Below are 13,706 nucleotides of genomic sequence, written 5' to 3'. Positions count from 1 at the left end.
GAAAAAATAAATAGTAGGCCTTCTGTCACCCAAGGGAGGGAAAAATCACCTAAGAGACAGAAAACTTGAAACAAAGAATCAGCCAATTGCCACTAACTGGCGTTAACAGAATAATAATCTAACAGGAGAACACATATTCTTTTCAAGTTCACTGGGACATTCACAGAGATACACTGATGTTGCTCTCTAAAGTACGTTTCAAAATCATCAAAGAATTGAAATAATAAACAGTAGCTCCTCTGACAAAAAAGTATAAATTTAGAAACTAACAAACCTCATATTGATAAATACAAAAATACTAGGGAAAATGTACTTCTAAATAACCCAGGGATTAAAGAAGAAATTAAATTAAAAATATGCTAAAATTCATAGTAATGAAAATATATCAAAAATGTGCAGGGCAGAGAAAGTAGGTCTTGGAAGTGTATAGTTTTAACTCTTAAAGGAAAGGAAGAAAGGTTGAAAATAAGTGATCTGAGATCCTACTTTAAGTAGCAAAATACTCAAGCAAATGAAGCTCAAAATAAATGCAACAAAGAAAATGTTAAAAAAGCAAAATAACTAAAAGTTTTAAAGGAACAATAGGGAAAATCAACAAAATAAAATACTGTTACTTTGAATATCTCAATAAAATGGATAAATCACTAGCAATACTACACAGGAAAAAAAAGAGAAAACAGAAAATCCAACATTAGGAATGAAAAGAGCAACATCACAACCTATCCTCCAAACATTAAAATGATAATAAGGGATAATCACAGAAGATACTGTAAACAACATTATGCCAATAAATTCAGTACACTGAATTGGATACAAAGGATAAACTCCTTCAAAAATACAAATTATAACACCTGATCCAAGGTAAAGTAGAAAATCAAAGTAACCCCATATCTATTAAATAAATAAATTTGTAATCAAAACCCTTCCCATAAAGAAAGCTTTAGCCCTGATGATCTCATGGCTGAATTACAACATTAAGAAAATCAAACCAATCTTACACAGATCATTTCAGAATACGGAAGAAGAAGGAATACTCTCTAAAGCATTTCATATGGTTAGCATTACCATGATCTCAAATAATCTGGCAAATATTACAACCAAATTACAGGCCAATATTTTCTCATGAAAAAAGAAACTTTAATTCCCTTAAGATTCTAAAAATGCAAAAGTCCTTAAAAATATTAACAAATCTGGGATCCCTGGGTGGCGCAGCGGTTTGGCGCCTGCCTTTGGCCCGGGGCATGATCCTGGAGACCCGGGATCGAATCCCACTTCGGGCTCCCGGTGCATGGAGCCTGCTTCTCCCTCTGCCTGTGTCTCTGCCTCTCTCTCTCTCTCTGTGACTATCATGAATAAATAAATAAAAATTTAAAAAAAAAAAAAATATTAACAAATCAAACACATCAGTGTATAAAAAGAGTAATAAATCATGAAAGAATGGAGTCTATCCCAAGATATAAGATTGGCTTAACCTTCAAAATACCAATCAGTGTATTTGCTACATTAACAAAGAGAAAAATAATCACTCTCAACAAATGAAGAAAATGCATATGACAAACGCATCACCTTCATGATAAAATTATCAGCAAAGCTGGGTTAGAAAGGAGCTGCTCCAGTAAGAAAAAGAGTGTCTACACCTATAGCCACATCATTCTTAATGGTAAAACTAAATCTTTTTCCACTTTCACAGAGAAAGCCAGATGTTTGTTCTCTAACCACACGTATTCACCACTGCACTGGCAATCTTGGACAATGTAGTAAGTCAAGCAAAAGAAATCAAAAACATTCACATGGAAAAAAATATAAAGCTCATTATTCATAAACAAAATGATGGTATATTAGAAAACTCTTTAAGATCTACACAAAAACCAAAAAAATACTTAGACTACAATAGGAATCAGCAATGCTGCAGAATACAAGTTCAATACACTAAAATCAACAGTATTTCTAAATGTAACAATGAAAACTTAGAAAATGAAATTTCAAAAATCATACTTCCAATAGCATATAAAAACATCAAACAGCCAAACTATATCTAACAAGTATGTCTGATACTCCTACACTGAAAACCACAGATATCACTGATATAAATAAGATGACCTAAATAAAAGGAGAGATAAGCAATTCTCATTGATTCAAGGATTCGATATTGTTAAGAGGTCCATTCTCCCTATAATGCCTTAGAGGTTCAAAGCAATTCCTTTTAAGATCCCAATAGGTCCTTTTAAAGAAACAGATAATTCTAAAATTTACATGGAACTGCAAAAGATGGAAAAGTACAAAAACAAGGAGAAATTTAAAAGACTTATTCAACCTATAATAAGACAGTGTTGAATCTGCATAAGTAGACAGATCAGTGGAAGAGTTCAGAAACGTATCCCAAATATTAGACTGATTTTTTTTCCCTGTTTAAACCAAGTTAGCAAACCTGTTCATGTGGCTGAATGGGTGGTGCCATTTTTAATAAATGTGATTGCAAAGATGGGTATCTGTAATTTTTAAAAATCCTCAATTCCTAAGCCACTCTATTTATGAACATTTATTTGACATGGATCAGAGAGTGAAATGGTAAAGACCAAACCACAAAGTGTCCATAAGAACACACAGAAGAATATTTTTGTGACCATCGGCAGGATACACAAAACATTAACAAGTTCATAAAGTGATAAGCTGGATTTCTTAAGAAAATAAAAATTTCTTTTCATAAATAGTATCATTAAGATCAACAGACAATCCAATGTAGGAAAAATTTTAGAGGTACACTTTTATGCTGAATATATAAGAAAATGATAAAAAGATTTTTTTTTAAATCCAATAAAAATGGGCAATAGACTTGAACAAACACTTCCCAGAAGATATATAAATGACAAATTAGCATATGAAAAGATGCTTCGCAGCATTCATCATGCAAATTAAATCACAAATGATACACTTTTTCAATTACTAGAATCTTTACAATAAAGATGCACAAATGCTGGCAAAGAAGGTAGTAACAAATCTCCAAATATTGCTGGTGGGAAAGTGAAATGGTACCACCACTACTAAGAGTGTGAGAGTTTGTGTGTTTGTGTGTGTGTGTGTGAGGGGGTTGGGGAGGGAGAAAGAGAGAGACCCTGAGACAGAAAATTCTACTCATAGGCATTTGCCCTGAGACATAAAAACATGTCCACAAAATACACAGTACACAAATGCTTATATAATCTCTATTTATAACTGTCTCATTTGTACTCGTGGGAATTTAATTTATGGTGGTGACTGAGTGATAACATGGAGAGGTTAATGCCATTGAAAGATTGAAAAAAAAAAGACTCGTTACTTACATTTCCCAAAAGGAGAGGGCATGCCATGCCACACAGGGCCACATGAGGAGGTACCACTTTTGGAAAGGAAGCAAAAGAAGAGCAAGAGGAAGGCACAGGCCACAGCTTTTATTGGAAAAAAGCAAGACAGGACCAAGTAAACATCTTAGAATAGGCTAATCCAAATGACTATGGAGGACTCTGGGGCACAGGAGTCCTACTTAACTGCCTGGTACCTGGTTCTGGGTTGGTTTGGGGCAGGGAGGACCCTGGCTTAGTGGGTGGCAGGTAGATGCAAGAGGCAGTTCGGAGCATGGGTTCTGATCACAGAGGAGATATAAATGACTTTGGTCAGTATTTTGGCCCTGCAATTAATGAATGCCAACTAGACAAATAGAGAATCTAAAAAAACACAGAATAATAGCCCAAGACTGCAAAACAAACCAAAGGCCCATCGGCAGACAAATGAATAAACAATTTGTGGTATGTCCCTATGATAAAGTACTTCTTAACAATTGAAAAATACTGTTAGATGCAATACTACCTAAATAAATCTGAAAAAAAAAACGATCTTAAACAAAATACTTTAAAGAACATGTAGATTATATTTTCAGTTATATGAAGCCCGAGAACAGGCAAAACTCTATTGCAGCAGGAACTAAAAATGAGATATCCTGGGACCTGGGGGGCTGGGATTACCTAGAAAGGGCCGTGAGGGAAATTTCTAGGGGAATACATCTTATCAACATCTTGTTGTGCCTATTCGTGGCTACCCAGATATATTTAATTGTCAAAATGCGTAAGATCTGTACATTTAGTTGTCAATTATGTATATTTCATTTAAAAAAAAAACTGTTAGAAAAGGTTATATATCTGAAGCACAGAATTGCTTTGTCTATTTTTACTGCTGACTTTTCACATTCATCCTTTATTTAAAGTCCAGTAAGAAACAATTAATTGCAGTTGTTCCAAGCATAGGCTTTGCAGACAGTCCTAGTTTCTAGTCCTGGCTCTTGTCCCTGGTTCTTATTCCAAAATCTGTGGGACTTTTTTACCAAGGTACTTATCTTTTCTAAGCCTCAGCTTTTTCACCTGAAAAAAATAGAAAAATAGTACCTACATCTCACTTACATAAACAGTCCAGCAATATCACAGCATAGTGAGCTACATACTGATAACATTCATCACTACATGTCTCTGGCTAAACATTAATGTAATATGCATTTCCTTCATTTGTATTTGATAAACTTTGTATCTTATTTCTTATGATCAATGTGACGTCTTATACAGTTGTTGACATTCAAATGGGATAAAATATAGAAAAACGTCATGTCCATTATATTCTTGCTTCTCAGAAGGTATGAACTGTATGTAGCACTGTGCCTCCAATGTGCTCTACAAGTACTATTACACATGAAATGGATATGATTACTTCTCTATTACAGATGAGGAAAACATGCCCTAGAGATATGCCATGCTCAAAGATGACAAATGGATAAATGACAGAGCCAAGACCTCAACTTTATCATTAAGAACTCTGGTTCTTTCCATCTTTTCATCCTGACAGCCTCAGCAAACTGGCTAATTCCCTCATGACAACAAGATGTTTGTCTTTGATCAGGTGTCACACCTTTCAGTATCTAGATTCCAGAAGGAAAGAGGATGGATCTTCTTTGTCCCTTTTTTTTAAAAGATTTTATTTATTTATTCATAAGAGACACAGAGAGAGAAGCGGAGACCTAGACAGGGAGAAGCAGGCTCCTAGCAGGAAGCCGGGTGGGGGACTAGATCCCAGAACCCCAGGATCACACCCTAAGCCAAAGGCAGACACTCAACCGCTGAGCCACCCAGGGATCCCTTCTTTGTCCTTTTTAACTCAACCAGTCTGGTAACAAACGTAAGGATTGCTTCCTCCTTTTTTTAATTCCTTTGAAAGGAAAAAAAAAAAAGGTAAGAAGTGGCATAGCTAGCTTTAATAAAATAGTATAGGTGTGATTTTCATATGCATGGAAGTCATTAGATTTAAGGATCCTGATGGGTCTGTATTCACAACTTATAAGAGAGGTCTGTGTAAATGAAGCCAAGTTGCAATAACTTGGAGAATCACAAATTAAGTTGTAAATTCCATAGTGCTTTTATGTATGATCGAAATAGAAGTTGGAGTATCTAATCCTTATTGCTTTAATGTTAAGGAATAACTGTTCATAAATCCAAAGTCTATAGATTTTCTGTAAAACAACTGTTGGAATTAAGTCCTTGCAAACTACAGAATTAATCATTTACTGACATTTGTGGGTATAAATTGCATTAGATTTTCTATTTTGAAATCAGGTGTAGACAGGCAAAACACTACAAAAAACTGACCATCTTTTATACTACACTAAACTGAATGGAATCCCATATTTGTATTTGACTCCAAATCTCTTATGGCATAATACTGGCCTCTTGTAGGTCATACTAAAAAAAAAAAATCACATAACTTGATCATTAAAGATTAAGTATATGTACATTTTAAGGCATACTATAAAATTAAAACACACTTAACTTTGCAAAATCATTATATCTACCATCTTGAAATACTAAATGCCTGTCTTAACAAAATCTAATGATTTTCCTATTTCAAATAAATGCAATCAAAAATGCAATTTTAATGTCAGATAAATATAGATTAAAAAAGGATCTATTCATGCCCATTTAAGAGTTTCTTAACTGTCAAAATGAGCTACAGAAGAACAAACGGGAATTGCATTCTATTTTATTTCACCTTTCTACAGAGGCACAGTATGAAATTCTTTTCTTGTAACTTCCTTGTTAAAATTACAATGTATCAAGTAGAATACCAACCCACTGGGATAATGGTAAAATTACTGTCTTGGCATTCAGACTTCATTTCCTCAAAGATTTTGGAAGTTGTGACAAGCTGCTAGATGTCTTCAAACTACAAAGAAAAGCAAAATATCCTTATTTTGGCTGGCACAGGACAAGACAGCAAACAAAGCAGGGTGTATAGCCTCGGGCAATGATTTCTCTATAGAGATACCATATCTGAGAAAAACATTTATCAAAATATTTGTTCCTCTATACCAATAGAAGAGGTTTCCAATCAAGTATGTAATGGACATTTCATCAAGAAACCTACTAAAAGTCATTAATACAGTGAGTGATCAAAAGGATAATTCTAAAACATATATATATATATATACACACACACACACACACACACACACACACACACACTCCATTGGGCAGCCCGGGTGGCTCAGCGGTTTAGCGCCGCCTTCCGCCCAGGGTGTGATCCTGGGGACCCGGGATTGAGTCCCACGTCGGGCTCCCTGCATGGAGCCTGCTTCTCCCCTGCCTGTGTCTCTGCCTCTCTCTCTCTCTTTCTCTCTGTGTCTCATGAATAAATAAATAAAATCTTAAAAAAAAATTTATATATATATATATCCTATTAACTTCCTTATCTGGATTGACTGTCAAAACACTCTCCTGGATCTTGTGGAATTAACACCTCTACTCTATCTTTTAACCTGCATTAACAATGAAGGATATAATGTACAGTTTGAGACAAAAGGTATTAAGAAAATATATCAAGTGACTGCTTGTTAAATACAGTGATGGATCACAGAATTGGACTGGCGGCTTCACATACCTAGGAGAGAACTGGGTAGCTCTGAGAAGCTGGTTGAGGTACTTCACTTTTTCAGCCTCACCTTTCCCAGCTGATCAAAAGGATTAATAAGGGCAGCCTGGTGGCTCAGCAGTTTAGCACCGCCTTCAGCCCAGGGCATGATCCTGGAGACCTGATATCGAGTCCCACATCAGGCTCCCTTCATGGAGCCTGCTTCTCCTTCGGCCTGTCCCTCTCCCTGTGTCTCCAATAAATAATTTTTTTAAAAAAAGAATTAGGGGATCCCTGGGTGGCGCAGCGGTTTGGCGCCTGCCTTTGGCCCAGGGCGCGATCCTGGAGACCCAGGATTGAGTCCCATGTCGGGCTCCCTGCATGGAGCCTGCTTCTCCCTCTTGCCTGTGTCTCTGCCTCTCTCTCTCTCTCTGTGTGACTATCATAAATAAATTAATTAATTAATTAATTAAAAAAAAGAATTAATAGGAGCACTTACTTAATGGTGTGTTTGTGGGATTCCATGAATTCATATACATAAGGCATATAGAAAGAACATAGCATAATAAAATACACAGGCTAACTAATAATAAAATATTATAAATGAATGAATGAATAAAGTAACAACTCAAGCAAGACACTACTTTAAAACACTACCCAGGATATACAAAAATAAAAAATAAAAATAAGGTAAAAAAAAAGTGTTAGTCCTTTTTTCTCAAGTAGTGTTTAATCTAATTAGGGAATTTAGGAGTTTCTGTGGTATTGTCTTGCCTTCACCGAGTATCTGTTCTGCCTTAGTATTTACTTTGATGAGCTACCCCTCCAAGTCAGTCTCCCTCCAAATAATTCGGGTGTGACATATCCCACTTCTTGCTCTTTCAAAGATCCAAGGAGAGGCACATGAGCCATACCTGGCCAAAAAAAAAAAAAAAAAGCAATTTCAGAACTTGGTATCTAGTAGTAAGACAATGGTTCCTTTTTCTATGCAGGAGTTAAAAAGCATTAAAAATATAAGAATAGGGGCACTTCAGTGGCTCAGCTGGTTAAGCTTGATTTCAGCTTAGTCTTGATCTCAGGGTCATGAGTTCAAGCCCCACACTGGGCTCCATGCTGGGCGTGAGCCTACTTAAAAATAAAAATAAAAATGTAAATAAAATATTTTAATAAATAAATAAATAAATAAAATATTTTTTAAAACATAACAATAGAGACAAATAAAACTATAAGTGGAGCATGCAGACAGTGCAGGCAGATAATATTGACACAAAGGAAATCCCACTGAGTTCAATATCAGGGCTCACCTGTTCATAAATATTATGGTTTTTCTTTCCACTCAGGCACAGAGGAGGACTCCATCCCCCTTTGAGTATGGGCATGGCTATTTGACTGGTTTTGGTCAATGAGATATGAACAGAACTTGTATCTCCCCTAGGCAGAAGCTTGAAGACAACAGCACAATTTCCCATGTTCCCTTTTCCATATCATTTCAAGAGAAAGGTACATGTCAGAATTGTGCTTCTGTCAACCTGAGCCCCTGAGTAACTCCAATGAGCAGATTCCACCTGCTACTTACATTGGATATGTAGCATGAGCAAGAAATACACTTCAACTGTATTAAGCTATGATGATTTTGAGGACTTAGCCTGCATGACAGATACATGAGCCCAAAGAGAAAAAGGGAAAGTGGGCAGAACTAGCCAATACCCATTGTGAAACTTTTGGATTTCACTCTACTTAGTGACATCTGTCCTGGATGTTTCAATAACAAGCACCAATGCATTTTGAGGGAACTGAAGACAGAGGCTTTAGTGAGTTGGAGTTGTTCAGGTATCTGACATTTGCGACCAAAACTACACCTCTGAATACAGGAAGGAGCTATATTCTTGTGCAGAAAATAAACATATACAACCACAATACAGATGTTAAATTATCGCAGGATGCTTTCAAACAGATGAAGGATCACAGTATAAGCTTTAGACATAGATTTGATTCTGAGAAGCAGACAGATGAATGCAGCCTGTTCCTAGATGGAGAAGGGCACGTACTATTTACTATGTGGACACTTTAGAAAACATCTGGGGGCACTGGAATTGGCTCACTGGGGAAAACCAGGGTCTCTAGAGGGCAGAGGCTATGGAGGCTAGATGTTCTGCAATGCAATTCCCACATGGCTTTCAAGTAGGAAGGTGAGAGAAAAACCTACTTATTATCCAAGCTTATAAATAATTATTTGCACAGTATTAATACGGAAGAATGCAACTCCAGTGCAAATTGAAAGACTGAATTTGTAACGTTCAGAAGTCACCCAAAGTTGTCCACCATGTCAGAAAATCACATTACCAGTGGCATCACCCCTAACGGGAATCTGGTCAAGAACTTGAATCACTATCACTGGTAATTAGTCTGCAATTGTATCCACCACATTCACACACTGATTTTATAAATATATTCACACATACATCCTTAGCTATTTTTTAAAATGTCAAATGTGAAGAAAAATGACTCTAACGTTTAGTTGACTACTGTCTTATTTCTCTTTAGTACAAGGTTAATTATTACAAGTATACATACAAGCATGGGTAATCTCATCTTATTTTCAGGGTGGCCACAGCCAAGCATTTATTTATAGATTAAAACATCAGATTATATTATGACTTAATACATTTCTCCTTTCATTACACTTGGGGCTTACGTTGGCTCTTTTGAAATCATCTAATTCTGTTGTATTACCTATGAATCTCATGTCATTATATAAAGAGGATGTTGCAAAATATTAGCTATACACAAGATGTATAAGAACCATGGACTCTGATGAAAGTAACTGAAAGGATCATACTGTTGTCAAAACGTGGGAAGCCTCGAACACTAGGTTAAGAGCTTTTTTTAAATTTTACATTTTTCCATTAGCAGCGAGAATGTATTATAGTTATGCAATGATCATGTGGTGCAGAGATGGCAGTGTCTGAAGATAATTAACATGGTACCATGCAGGGTGATGGGAGGAAGTGAGAAAACATGGAGGCAGCAGCTGTAGTCCTTGTGATGTGATAATAAAGGTGTGAACTGGGGGAATGGCTGGGAGGTATGCATCTGAGGGACAATGCAAAGAAGACTCCAGCAAGACAAGTGACAAGATTTGGGAGGTGAGGAGAAGAGAATCAGTGGTACTTGATGGGCTCTGGTTTCCCTAACAGGGAAGACAGACGGTCCTGAGACAGAAACAGGGAAGTCTCAGAGGAGAAGCCACATCTGGGAAGAAAGAGGATTTTAAGGTCACACATACTCAGGTTTAAATCAACAGCAAGACATTCAGATGGAAATGGTGGTCAGCAATTGGCTGGCTACTTGGGACCCTGCGAAAGGAAGAATCCAAAGCTGATAATACATAATCAGGACACAGGAGTAAAGAGTTACAGAGAGGATGGACTCTCTAAAGGAAGAAAGGCAGCAAGAGGAGGGGGTAGGGGGAGAAGGCAATAGAGAGCGGAAGCTCAGAAAACATCTACAATGGAGCAAGGGAAGAAGGATAAAAATCAGTTCAGACAGCGGTCAGAGACCCAAAGTTCAATGGTATGAAAATAAAAAGAGGTAAAGTGAGGGCGGGAAGAAGCAACGAGAGCAACTTCATGGAGAGCTTAAAACAAGGCTGGAGACATCATTGCCTTGCCAGAAAGAAGGAGCTTGTGATTTCAGGAATGCCACTTCCACAGTAGTGAGAGCAGAAGGCCGACAGGAAAGCAATCAAAACCAAGACAGGCAGGTGCAGGCCACCTGTTCTAGAAGCTCAGTGGTGTAAGGGAGAGAGCAACAGGATGAAACCTTAGGTCACTGTTTACTGATTTCCATATAGACTACCAAAAGATAGGCTGATTTACACAGACAGGGATTTTACAATAAAATTGAGAATTGGGGAACAATACATCTACTCTAAAATATTACTGGGCAAAAAGAAAAACAAAATGTGTATCTTTTTCTATCCATCCATCCATCCATCCATCCACCCATCCATCTATTGTCTATCCAGTGATTCTTACTTTAAAAAGTTAAAGGAATACAAATTTTCCTGAAGGAAAAGGAGGGTTAAGTGGAGGTTGTTACTAGGATTTTCCTTCACAACAAACGACTGTGGGTCACATCCACCTGAAGATTGAGCTCTAGTATTCTTAATAAATTTGTTTTTTAAGGAGCTTAAAGCAAACCTCTGGATTTATATGTCTAACTGACCATAAATCCTTTCTAGAAAATATCTTTTTTTTTGGTAGGATTCCAAGAATATGTGCAATTTACTAAAGCAAAAATTGTTACCTTTAATTACTCCATAAAAGTAGCAACAATTAAATGGATGGTAGGTTGTAGGCACAAATAGAGATTTACAATGATTTTAGCTTCCTAAAATGTAAACAAATAAGGAAATTGGCTCAATATTTTAACATATTATTAGGTGTTGAGTTTTGGGTTTTGACATTTGATTTTTTTTTAGAAGATGTCACAAATTCTGACTAGAAAATTAACTGGGACTTTTATAGTTTGGCAAATTTGTTTTCACTTTAGAACAATTCATGATAAGAAGTCTAAAATGCATTGTGGCTAATTAATGGCTTTTGGGGGGCTGATACACATAATACATGAGCTTTCTAATGGTTTTGCCTCAGATCCTACTGAACCATCTCTCTCTAAAATTTCAACACATGTAAGTGGTTGAAAGAATAGAAATTCCATTTTCTCCTCTCTTTCATAACAACTTATGGCGCAAAGGTGATTTGCTAGTGAACATCAAAGAACAAGGGATAGACATGGAAGATTGAAGGAACATTATCACATGTGACGTTAAATGTCCAAACACGTACTAGTCTAGAATTTCTAATGATGTTATAAAGTCTAAGTGTTCCCAAGAAGGGAAAATATCTTCACTGATGGTAAGATAGTACTAGTATTCTTATTTGAGAAGAATTGAGTGTCTCTGTGCCAGAAATTGTGTTATTTTTAATTCTGACAAGTGAAACTCAGTCTAACTTTCCAAGACACACACATACATTCTCTCTCTCTCTCTCTCTCTATATATATATATATATTACATATATAATATATATATTTTATAGATATATATATAATTGTCTTCAAACACTGCCATTTCTGTACCATGTGATCCTTGTATAACTATAATACATTCTTGCTGCTAATGGAAAAGTGTAAAATTAAAAAAAAATCTTAACCTGGTATATAATAAAAGGGTAGAAGCTATCTAAAAACCTCACCGTTGCCCTGTTGCCTGCTAGAATTTTTCTAATAAGATCAACATTAGTTGCTATTCCTATTATGTTAGCACCTAAGAGAAAGCCCACCTTGACAGTAAGAGATATGTCACTGACTTAAAACTTACACAAAGAAGAAATATCAAATATATATTTCTTTACCCTCTCAACACCAAGCCACAGTTCAGAGGAGTAACTTGAAACAAAGTGACTGACAACTCACTCTCTAGAGGTGGAGGAGAGATGGTACTTTGAATAGTGGACACAGGGGGATAAAAGGCCTAGAAAACATAGGAGAGAAGAAATTAAACTCCCAAGGGAATGTTTTATTCTCCTAACTACAGGCTCAGTGAGAGATGAAGATGAGACATACTGGCAGACTCTCAATAGGCTGTAAGCACCGATTCTGTTTTAAATTCCTAGTGCACCCAATGTAACAGTGCTAGGCTAAGGAGCTGTTTGCTAGTGAACAATTGGATCAATCCCTGCACTTAGATTAAACACAATGTACCATAGTTACATACTCCAAGCTATTTCTAATCTGATAAAAGTATGGACAATGTATACAAAGACAAAATAAGGAAAGGAAACCACAATGTATTACCAATATTGAAATCAATGGCTCCCATCCCTTAAGCATATCAGTTAGTATAAAATAAAAGTGTAACTGACTCGAGTACCTGGGGTCCTTCCATTTGGAAGTGGTACAATTCTGTCATTGCAGAATATTACTGTTTAAGAAGCAAAGTTCCAATGCTTCAGCATGGCATCAGTATGTGCCAGCATATTGATACGAACAGCAAATGACCTGCGGTTAGTTCTTTTATCTTGAAGGGAAGTATAACCAAGTATCCCCTAGAATTCAGGTTCCCCCTCATTCTCTTAATCACACTGGCAATAGAAGTTAGACAATTTAAACAATCCATCCATTCATTTACCTAGAATTCTAGAGTAGCAAAGTAATGAAAGGAGGAGGGGCTCCATTCACTCAGACAATTCAGAGGCATGACATAAGGAATCTGTCAAATATGCATTGACTATACACAAGATTCACGAAATCAGATTTATTCTAGGTTTGATCCTAATCCAGAAACACCCCCCCCCCCCACTTTACAACCATTTCAGAAGAGTTTACCCTTGGAATAATGATTTCATTAGATATATAAACCTCTCCACATGATTTAATAATGTATGTGAAAATTCTCTATACTCTAAGTAAAAATCTTTCCTAAGCAAAAACCTTTCTAGAATGATATTGCATCAAGCAGATTATTATTTTTTTAATGAATAAGGAGTAACCCAGACTTTGTTCCTCCTAGCTACTGAGCTGTGGCTTTGTGAAATGGAATTTACAATCACTAAGGAGAAAACAGCCCCAAATCCCACAACTCCTTTCACTTAATTATTCATGACATTGATCAGCACATTTATTTTTAAAAACAGATAAAGTTAGAGCAGCACTCATAAAGGAAGAAAACTTCTTGCTATCTAGCACTACTGTAGGCTACGGAGTTTCTTTTTTCAGGGATT

The 13,706-nt window shown here is 36.3% G+C and overlaps 1 protein-coding gene across 5 annotated transcripts in view; it reads right to left on the bottom strand.

Moving 5' to 3' along the window:
* The window catches only part of CNTN3 (contactin 3), a 327,880-nt gene that overhangs the window by 298,596 nt on the left and 15,578 nt on the right, over nucleotides 1–13,706 (bottom strand). Inside the window, exons 1-3 of one of the 5 annotated variants that reach the window (XM_072785360.1) lie at nucleotides 12,857–13,044; nucleotides 7,696–7,835; nucleotides 6,144–6,237 (exon numbers count right to left, since the gene is read on the bottom strand). The exons of 2 other annotated variants lie outside the window; for them this stretch is intronic. The gene's annotated coding sequence lies outside the window, so the exon portion shown is untranslated. Of the gene's footprint in view, nucleotides 1–6,143; nucleotides 6,238–7,695; nucleotides 7,836–12,856; nucleotides 13,045–13,706 lie in introns of those variants that run through there. 2 more of the 5 variants (XM_072785361.1, XM_072785363.1) reach the window with 2 other exon arrangements.

The sequence above is a fragment of the Canis lupus genome, chromosome 19 (genome assembly GCF_048164855.1).
Source record: "Canis lupus baileyi chromosome 19, mCanLup2.hap1, whole genome shotgun sequence".
Classification (NCBI taxonomy): Eukaryota; Metazoa; Chordata; class Mammalia; order Carnivora; family Canidae; genus Canis; species Canis lupus.
Note: the sequence above shows the minus strand (reverse complement) of the source record. Positions and strands in the feature narration are given on the sequence as shown.